Source organism: Macrobrachium rosenbergii, chromosome 9 (genome assembly GCF_040412425.1).
Source record: "Macrobrachium rosenbergii isolate ZJJX-2024 chromosome 9, ASM4041242v1, whole genome shotgun sequence".
Classification (NCBI taxonomy): Eukaryota; Metazoa; Arthropoda; class Malacostraca; order Decapoda; family Palaemonidae; genus Macrobrachium; species Macrobrachium rosenbergii.
The window spans coordinates 62,963,619-62,974,894 of NC_089749.1; the positions used below are offsets into that span (position 1 = coordinate 62,963,619).

Sequence of the window (11,276 nt, forward strand, 5' to 3'; positions counted from 1 at the left end):
TTAGTTCTTTCTTTCTTTCTTTCGTTCTCCGAGACTCTGCCATTGCGTTTCATTATTATTCTCTTGTGCCCTTTTCTTCAAGATGAGAGTTTTCGCGAGAATGGGTATTTTGACGGGAGGGAATAAAGATGGTTTTCAGATGTACGAACCTCGTGGACTTATCATGCCAAAGATTAAGTTATCAGCTTATGTTTATTTTATAATGTTTGCAAAAGTAATCAGTTTAGTTCATTACTCTTCGTTGAAGAGCTTTTTCGTGCAAGGCCAGTAAGGAGGCTATAAAGATCATGCAACGCCAGACAAATAAGAAAAACAGAAAAATCTGTTTAAAAAAGATATGGACATTTTTGAATCTACAAGATCAGAAGCGTGGTGACACTTTAATAGAAAGTTTATAACCTTCCACAGAACAAATGTACAGAAGTGAGCTCGCGATGGTGCATTTCTGAACGACTGATGATAGGTGGAACACCGTTCTATACAAGGGAACGTTGAACAAGGCCATCGAGGGTAGAACAACAACAACAACAACAACAACAACTACAAGAACAAGAACAACAAGAACAAGAAACGTAAGAAGTCGCATTGGGAGCAAAGGCGACCCACTGCAAGACCAGCCATGTTGTTGAAGGGGAACCATTATCGTTGACAGACTTAATCTACACATAGATTACCAATATCCACAGCTTTATGAAGCCCTCGATACATAAATCGGAAGAACTCTTCTTAACCTACACGAGAATAATAATAATAATAATAATAATAATAATAATAATAATAATAATAATAATAATAATAATAATATTCCTCCCAGCTTTATTATCTCATTATTTCGAAGAGGCATCCAAAGATCTCACTGAATCTGGACTCGAGATCCATGAACGCTTCTATTTATTACGAGATGTCGAGACCTTATATCTGCATTCGTGTTTCCGTATCGCAGGATTAGAGATTGTATTTATGGCGCAGAGCGACAGGAATATTAACACACTGCGCGGTCAGAATGAGAGAGAGAGAGAGAGAGAGAGAGAGAGAGAGAGAGAGAGAGACAGATAGAGAGAGAGACAGATAGAGAGGGAGAGATGAGAAAGAGTCTTTAACCAATAATTATTTGTCAGTCTATGTGTGAAAAAGAACATTTTCATGTATGTATGTATATGTGTGTATATATATATATATAATTTATATATATATATATATATATATATAAATATATAAGGATATATATATATATATATGTAGATATAGATGTTAGATATATATATATATATATATATATATATATATTTATATATATATATATATGTATATATAGATATAGATATAGATATATATATATATATATATATATATATATATATATATATATATGTGTGTGTGTGTGTGCGTATACTATATAATATATGAGTAAAAGACACTTTATATACACATATACATATAAAGTGTCTTTTGCATATGTACTTTATAAAAAGATAATCATATAAGTAAACAACTATTCAAATCTCTAATTACGCAGATAATATATATTACAGAAAGTATACATATCAGCATGCAAGAATACAATGAAAAATATGGGTTATTCCAATAAGATCAATAAATTTATATCACGGGGAGCTATGAATAAATGCATCATTCCTATTATGTAATTATCTGTTGTGTTTTCCATTTTCTTAATTATGAGCCATTCGAAGTTTGATGTTACCGAGGCTGGTTGTAGACTGCAGGCATTCATCATAAATGAAATGATTCTTTTTGTATCTAACAGAACCAATAAACAATAAATAGGCTTTCAGGGGAATATGCTCACATCACAATTATCCAATATGTTGTGACGTCAAATGGGGAACAACTAAACAAACGCATTAATTTAGGCCGAAAGCAGAAGTGAATATTGATAGGCAAATCAAATTATTCTTCTTGCATGTAACAGAACCATTAAACGATAAGTACAGTAGATTCTTAGGAAATATGCTTATATCACAATTATCCAATGTTCCATGACTTTAAATGGGAAACAGCCAAGCAAAGGAATTTATTCAGGCTGAAATCAGAGGTGGCGAAGTGAGAGGTTGAAAGTCAGGACGCAATATATCAAATGATTCTTGTATCTGACAGAATCATTAAACAACAGACTTTCGGGAAATATGTTTACATCATAATTATCCGATAATTTGTGACGTTCAATTGGAGACAACCAAACAAACGCATTAATTCAGGACGAAACCAGAGGTGGAAAAGTGAGAATCGTTAAAACTGAGAAGGCTGTTGGAATCAAAGGAAAAACTTGGTCTAGGGGAAATTCTACAACTCGGACGCAGACTGTTGAAAAAAAGTTTCTTTCAAAAAAAAAGTTCCTTTAAAAGAGTTCCTCTTCAGAAGCGTTGACCTATAAATACTTTAAAAGCCGGTAATGATGGCATTCAGCTACACCGAAGCCTTTTAAAAGGGGGCGAACTCTCTCTCTCTCTCTCTCTCTCTCTCTCTCTCTCTCTCTCTCTCTCTCTCTCTCTCTCTCAAAGGTCTGAATGGTTTGTCTCGTGTTGCAAGTCTCGTTCACTCGGTTGAGCCTTAAAACGATTAACTGTTGAAGGGTTTATTTTCCTTTTTTTCTGAAGTCCCAAGTCAATACAATTAGTCTTATTACGACTCGTTTTTATTTATACGCTCCTCGGGAAGTATACACTTTGGCACTTCAGTTAACCCTACTCTTACTGATAAGGACAGGATTTTATTTTCTTCTCCAGGTGTTCTAATTTTTTTCACACATACATAAACCTTACTTACACACATACACACACACACTCACACACACACACACACACACACACACACACACACATATATATATATATATATATATATATATATATATATATATATGAACACACACACACACACACACACACACACACTCACACACACACATATATATATATATATATATATATATATATATATATATATATAATTTTCTTTGGAAGCTTAATTTCAAGTCAATGGCGCCTGTGGTGGGCATGTTCCGTGTGAATAGTGTTCATCTTCTGAATAATAATAATAATAATAATAATAATAATAATAATAATAATAATAATAATAATAATAATAATAATGCAGTCTGCGAATGTTACGATACAAATATATATGAAGCAAATGCAAACCACTTGAATGATGCTGAAAACATTGATATTAGCGTAAATAAAAACAGAAAATGTAAGACGATACACATCGATCGTGCTAACAAACGAAAATGGAAGCTGGTCCACATGATTTTCGTGTAATTGGCGGAGTAATCACATCATCCCATGGAGGGCAATTAATCTGATGCCGCATTTATCGAATAGTTTACCAATAACGGATTAGGAGGGATCATTGCTATTGACATTGGCTATTGAATGCTGCGTTGGTAGGGAAATGTGATATGCAGCTGAGTTGGACCTTTTGGAAAGTTACGGTATTATTATTATTATTATTATTATTATTATTATTATTATTATTATTATTATTATTATTATTGTTATTATTATTATTATTATTATTATTATATTATTATTATTATTATTATTATTATTATTATTATTCGGGTGAATCCTATTCATGTAGAACAAGCCCACAGGGCCATTGACTTGAAATTCAAGTCGTGAGAATATTAGGAAATTAAAATATTAATCCTGTTGGTTAATAAATGTATAGCGCTTAGGAGAATTAGTCAAGTTTCACAAAACAAGAATATACATTTTCTTAGTTTGACTTAGCAGCAGAACTCGCGTCCCAACCAGATCCGCAAGAAATGGTATCAGCCAGCCTGCCAGGAGAAATACAGCAATGTTTACAAGTTCTATTTTCCTACTGAAATATAATGGTATTCTCAACCGTATGGCGCAGTTCGCTCGTTCTAAGACGTGTTAGTTCGCTCACTGGCTGACAGGTGCACCAATTCTAGGGGATGTTACTGTTTTCTTCTTTTCTTTGTTTTATTTTCCTCCAAGGTTCACGAGACTAACACGATTTCTCTCATAAAGTTCATTAAAACCAACATTTAACTGATTATCGTTGGAAAAACTCCATTGCTTTGATGTGTGGGCCACATCAAGTTTGCCTGCGATTCCGAGAGGTTGGCAGCACTGCTGCCTGCCAACGGTCTGTTGTGTGTAGTGTGTGATAGGACTGACGAACTTCGGTGTTTTTTGGTGATTTTAATGTGTTCTTATATGTTCAACTGGTTTCATATCGCTTGTACTTTGTCTAGCAGCTATAGGTATTCCCCTGAACATGAGAATGTGAAAAGGGAGAAGAAAAAGCACTGGTCCCGTGTACTGGAACTATTAGGGTTGGCAGAAGACCAGTCAAAGATAAGGGGATTAACATCAGCCATGCAACGATAAGGTTAGTGAAAGGAATGAATAAATTGGGGCCATCGTGCAAGGACGGGTGTTGTCAGCGTATGGCTAAGGAGAAGGTCGGCGATATTTTGAATAAAATCAGACAAACGAGTTGCTTAGACTTGGTGTATTCTGTGTAATACTACGAAGTTACGGGGAATGTTTTGCAGCAATGCCTGGAATCCAAAGGTATGTGAACGAGTCCATCTCTGAGAGGACTGTTTCTAAATGGGAGATCCATCCGACAAATGACGAGAGAGGGGCTCATCCTAATCTATCAAGAGATCTCAGGACCACCATTGGCCTATATCTACGAACGCAGAAATGGTCTCACTGTGACCTCCAGCAAATAATATATAGCCAGACACCTGCCTCGCCAGTCCCCCTTCGTGAGACGAAAGACATTGTTGAACTGAACTGAAACTACCCCTGGTTCCTGCTTTTCAACCACCCGTCATGCTGTCCTCTACTGGCGGATTTTACCGCCCATAAACTACTGCTTTCAGTCCCCACAGAAGTCTGCGTTCAACGCTTCATCCAGTCCGCATCAAGCTCAATGAACTGCAGAAGAGAGAAGAGAATGCAACCTGTCTCAAGCAAGAGTTGGCTGCCCACAAGCAGAGGGCATAGCACGCTCTGCTTAGGTCAAGGACCTTTAGTCTCTGTGTAGCTACATGACTCCTGAAGGGAGGGAGGGAGCGGCTGGAAGGCTTAATCAGCAGATAAAATGCCCTGCAGGCACTTGGGGTCTGTAGGGACAACGCCAAACACCATTCTGATCAGCACTCTGAGGACGAGCATGATACAGCTGCCTCGGAATATGAGGAAGCGAGGTCTCTTGCTCGACCACCATCCCTGTGACGCTCTTTTTCTGTTTGTTGACTTGGGCAAGAACTACAGGAACAGGAAAACAGTCATGGAATGATTTCTGCGCCTTCACTTCGCGCCTGAATGTAAGTGTTACTGTCATAATCATAATGATAACAATAATGATAATTCTTGTTAGTTCACAATAATACTGGGTTTTACTCCATTTTTAATAAAAATCATGCATAACTAAAAATATTGATGAATATTTTAAATTATTTTTCGAAAAAATGGTTCAAAACTGTTATTATTGTTTGACCAAAAAAATTATTATTGTCATATTTGCCATTATTATCATCATTATTGTTAATGTTTTTATTGTTAAAGGTTTTATATTTTAGTACTGTATTTTCCCACTTTTATTATCATTCGTGCATCATTCATTGCCTTAAAGCAAGCAAGCCACCAAGATAGTCATGCTTTATTTCTTACTTGCTTATGGGTTTGTCTAGCAGTGAGTCCAGTGATGGAAATTCTTGGAAGTGAGCGGTCTAGATAGGAAAAATTTGGGTTGCTTGTAGTAGTTATTTAAGCAAGCAAGCAAGATAGCCTTGCTTATTTGCTTATTGCTTGTTCTCATTTTTAGGAGTTGTAAAATAAGATCTTTGTAGTGAGGGGTCCAATATATAAAAACTTGCGTGTTGCGTGCATTAACTTACTTAAGCAAGCAAGCAAGCAAGATAGTCATGCTCGATATCTTACTCTCTTGTTCTCATTTTGGGCGCCTTGTAAATGAAGTTCTTGGTTGCGTGTTGCGTGCGTTAACTTACTTAAGTAAGTAAGAAAGCAAGCAAGATAGTGTTGCTTGCTCGCTTACTTGCTTAAAGCTTGTTCTCATTCTTGGGAGTCTTGTAATAGAAGTTCTTGGTAGTGAGGGTTCTAAGAAAGAAAAACGTGCGTGTTGCGTGCAACAGCTTGCTTCAGTAAGCAAGCAAGCAAGCAAGCAAGCAAGCAAGCAAGATAGTCTTGCTTGCTTGCTTATCACTTGTTCTCAATTCTGGGAGTCTTGTAAAAGACGTTCTTGACAGAGAGGGATTTAAGATATAGAAATTTACGTGTTGCGTGCAATAACTTACTTATTTAAGCAAGCAAACAAGCAAGATAGTCCTGCTTGGTATCTTACTTTCTTGCTCTCATTCTTGGAATTTTGTAAAGAATATCTTGATAGTGAGGGTCTAACATACGAAAACTTGCGTGTTGTTTGCATTAACTTACTTAAATGAGTAAGCAAGCAAGATAGTCTTGCTTGCTTCTTTAGTTGCTTACTTTGCTCGTTCTCATTCCTGGGAGTCTTGTAAAAGAAGTTCTTGTTAGTGAATGTTCTAACATGAAAAAACTTGCGTGTTGCGTGCATTAACATACTTAGGTAAGCAAGCAAGCAAGGAAGACATTCTTGCTTGCTTGCTTACTTGATTGATCTCATTCTTGGGAGTCTTGTCAAAGAAGTTCTAAGTAGTGAGGGGTCTATGGGATAAGTACAAACTTCCGTTCTGCGTGATTATCTTACTTGTGTAAGTAAGCAAGCAAGTAAGACATTCTTGCTTGCTTGCTTATTTCCATTCGTTATGTCTTTAGTAATGTTCGTTAGGCATAGTTAAACGAAAATAATAGCCTTTACTGATAGTTCATGGTAACTTCTTTGCTTAGTTCATTTCTTTGACAAGCAAGCAAAAATGAAGCACAAGCAAGCCAGTTTGAAGGGTCTAATTTTATTTATATATATATATATATATATATATATATATATATATATATATATATATATATATATATATATATATATATATACATATATAATATATATATATATATATATATATATATATATATATATATATATATATATATATATATATACGTGGTATATCTGTAAATATGGGACATATGCTGTTTCTGAATTTTGCTAACCTCCAAATGCATTTTTCTTGATTCTTTTTTAAATTAAAATGTGTCTATTGGAAAGGTGATAAACATAGATAAAAATCTTCAAATGGTCATCCATTTCCCACGTAAAGAAAGCGTTTGCCAAGTTCACCCGAATCTCGTTCATAGTTCGTCTATATTTTGTTGTAGGACGCCGACTGCTGGCTACACCTACTGTACTGTACACGCGGCACAAAATGCAATTTTCTCTCGGCTTTCTGACCGCTGACACACATAGACACGCCAGGAAGCATTGCTTCCTTCGAACTTCCTTATTCCGATGTTATTTTATGCCACCCACAGGGTATAAAGACCACCAGAATACGCGCTCTTGGTAAAAAGAATTAAAAAATGGAAATTTATAGAAGACTTTGACGAAAAACCTTTTATCTAGACACAAGACAGAGTTCGAAAGTAACTATTATGTTTTTTTTTTTTTTTACTTTATATGCGTTTTATAGTCTTGTGAAAAACTATTCAGCAGGTATATGTAATTATTTTTTTTAAGGAAATCAGCTTGAAATACAACTTCATACATCAATTTAAAAAAAAAATAGACTCCTATAGGATAATGAGTTGAGGTATTGGTTCGATAAGACAAAAACTAATCGAACATTTGTAATAAAAAATCAGGAAAAAATTTACTCTTTTTGGGAAAAAAGAAATGGAAATTTACACAAGGCTACGACGAAAAATCTTATGCCTAACCACAAGACAATTGCAAAAGTAACTTTTAGGTTTTTTTTTTTTTTTTTTTTTTTTTTTTGCTTATGTGCGTTTTATGGCTTGTCATGAAAAATGATTCATCGGAAATATGTAGTGAGACTTGTGCTCGCAATCATTTTGAAATACAATTTTATTCATTCAATAAAAAAACTAGACCCATCTGGAATAATGAGTTAAGGCATTGGTTAACAAAAACAATACTTGATCAATCATTGACGATAAAAAATGTGAAAAAATATAATGAAACAGCAGTTAGTAATGGAACTTTACCTCTCATATTTCCAGTGATAAATTTCTCTCTGTCATTATATTTTAACTCGACGTCGAAATTCTCCTATTAAAATGAATATAACCTCCCTGAATAGTTAACTATCCTACTACTCTCGTCACAGATCCATTGACATAATCAGCCTATTCATAATATAATTGTTAATATTCGATAAAAGAGAACGATTCGCTTTCCAAGCTACAAATTACTCTAAGCAGATCATATCATTTACGACTGAAAATATTTGTTTTGAGTCGGAATGATTCAATGGCGTTTTATTTAACGCCTTGATTGAATAATGCTTTATAAAAACTGCATCGGCAGCTGCAGGCAAAAAGCTTTTTGATGTTATCCGAATGGTCCCGGCTGCCTTATGGGGCTTTCGGTGGGAGGTGAAACCTCTCTCTATTCATTGCTGTTTTCAGGTGCGTATAAAAAAATCCCACTGTTTTGCTAAATGTGATTACTCTCTCTCTCTCTCTCTCTCTCTCTCTCTCTCTCTCTCTCTCTCTCTCTCTCTCTTTTTTCTGCTCATGAAATAACATTATTTTGCTGTCAGGAGTGCAAAGTAGAGTGTAAGGTACCAAACTATCCAGCTGATTTGCTAAATGTAATTATTGTCAGTATCTCTCTCTCTCTCTCTCTCTCTCTCTCTCTCTCTCTCTCTCTCTCTCTCTCTCTCTCTCATGTTTCTCTGTACGTGCAATAACATTAGTTTCCTCTCTAGAGTGCAAAGTATAAAGCATGGTACCAAAATATCCTACTGATTTGCTAAATGTAATTATTGTCATTACTCTCTCTCTCTCTCTCTCTCTCTCTCTCTCTCTCTCTCTCTCTCTCTCTCTCTCTCTCTCTCTCATGTTTTTCTGTACGTGCAATAACATTAGTTTCCTGTCTAGAGTGCACAGTATAATGACTGTCCCACTGAATTGCTAAATGGGATTATTGTCATCTCTCTCTCTCTCTCTCTCTCTCTCTCTCTCTCTCCACTTTTTTAAATAATGAGCTCCCTTGAGACCTGAGAAAGCACGTCTTCCTTAGCAAATACTCGACAAAATCCTCGTCGTGATGTTTCAAGAGTAGAGAAAATGACTAATCTCCTTTGTTGTAGTTTTGCCTAAAAGGTAAATATCTTTCAGTTGAGAATCCTCCAGTTGTATCAAGCGGAGATTTCGTATTATTTCCCGATCGTCTTCACTGGTCGTAACGCAATCTCTACCCTCAGTATGGAAAGTCGTATGTCCTTCTGAAACCACAAGGAATATTAGGCTTATTAATCTCTTCTTTTCTTCTGTAGTCTCGACTTCACGTTCATTGTGAAAATTAGACTTTTAAGCAAAGCTAATTGGGCAATATCGGCCATTCAGCGTTTAAGGCAGTGGAAAGAGGGAGTTAGAGTTGTTGGACAGCAAGATAAAGAGATACAAAAAAATTTGGCTAAAGAAGTACAAGGATCTAAAGGCGGAACAGTTGCACTAAGATGTAATAGTGAGAGGTGTTGGACAGCAAAACTGAAGTAAAAGGCTAAAAAGTGCGTGTAGATATAGGGGCTGAAAGGACGCTGCAGTCTCCCATTAGTAATGCGTACAGTGCACCACGTGAGGTACACCCACGGCTTCACCCCTGAACTGGGAGGCAATGCTGATGTTGCTTAACGAAAGAAGGGAAAGAGAGAGAGTGAGGTACCCTTGCGGCTTCACCCCTCTGCCAGGTGGTATATTAATGCTGATGTTGCTTAACGAAAGAGAGAGAGATTTTGAAGAATGACTTGTCTGCAGAGGAGAGCAGCCTGAGTTTTTTTAGTCCTTTTTATCCTGCTGTAATGGTCATATGAAGGCTCAGGAAATCCTCTGGTAATGCCGTATCGCGCAGCAGTGGTGTAAAGGAACTAGTTAATCATGGAACTAGTCTCTCTCTCTCTCTCTCTCTCTCTCTCTCTCTCTCTCTCTCTCTCTCTCTATATATATATATATATATATATATATATATATATATATATATATATATATATATATATATATAAACATTAAATGAAAGGAAACTTCTATAATGATTTCCATACGAAACAGGCTAAGGAGTCGGTGCTGTCATTGTTTTTCCAAATCAAAAGTTCGTTCGTTCTTTTGTGTGTGTGTGAGAGAGAGAGAGAGAGAGAGAGAGAGAGAGAGAGAGAGAGAGAGAGAGACACTGAAAGCTTTATTGCCTGCTTGAGATCCGTGGCCACCACCCGTGAATATTTTTTTATTTGTTTTGATTGCCCGAATCCTTCCTTACAGAACTAGCAATGGCTCAGTCTGGCGTTATCTCTGTAGGGAGGTAGTGCCGTCAGTGTACCTCACGTGGTTGACTGTAGGCATTACCTGAGGGTCTTTGCAGCGTCCCTTCGGCTCCAAACTCAAACCCCTTTCATTCCTTTTACTGTACCTCCACTCCTATTCTCTTCCTTCTATCTGATTTTCCACCCTCTCTAACATTTGTTTCATAGTGCAACTGCTTTGAGGTTTTCCTCCTGTTACGCCTTTCAGAGCTTTTTACTCTCAATTCCCCTTTCAGCGCTGAATGACCTCATGGGTCCCAGAGCTTGGCCTTTGTCCTAAATTCTGTATTCTATTCTGTTCAGTCTGTCGTTATGGAAATAAAAAAGCAGTGTCGTCAGTGCTCCTTACGCAGTTCACTGTAGGTGTTATTAATGGGTATTTCCAATGTCCTTCGACCTCTAGTTACTGCACCCACTTTTTAGCCTTTTACTCTACCTCCGTTCTCACTTCCTTTCTTCAGTCTTGCTGTCCAGCCGCTCTAACTGTTACTTCTTAATACTATATGGTGGGACTTTCCTCTACTTCCACTTTTAGCACCCTTGTACTTCATCTCTTTCATTTTGTGGTCTCTTTATCTTGCTGTCCAACCACTCCAACTCATTTTTGGTATCTTGACCGCGATCTCTCTCTCTCTCTCTCTCTCTCTCTCTCTCTCTCTCTTTATATTTATATATATATATATATATATATATATATATATATATATATATATATATATATATATATATTATACATATATATACACACATATAATTATATATAATATATATAAAGGTATAAATTATATATATATAT

At 36.1% G+C, this 11,276-nt stretch overlaps 1 pseudogene; it reads left to right on the forward strand.

The window, feature by feature from the left end:
- Positions 1–5,009, forward strand: part of LOC136842028 (uncharacterized) — a 103,825-nt pseudogene extending 98,816 nt beyond the window's left edge.
- The last annotated feature ends 6,267 nt before the right edge of the window (positions 5,010–11,276 follow it).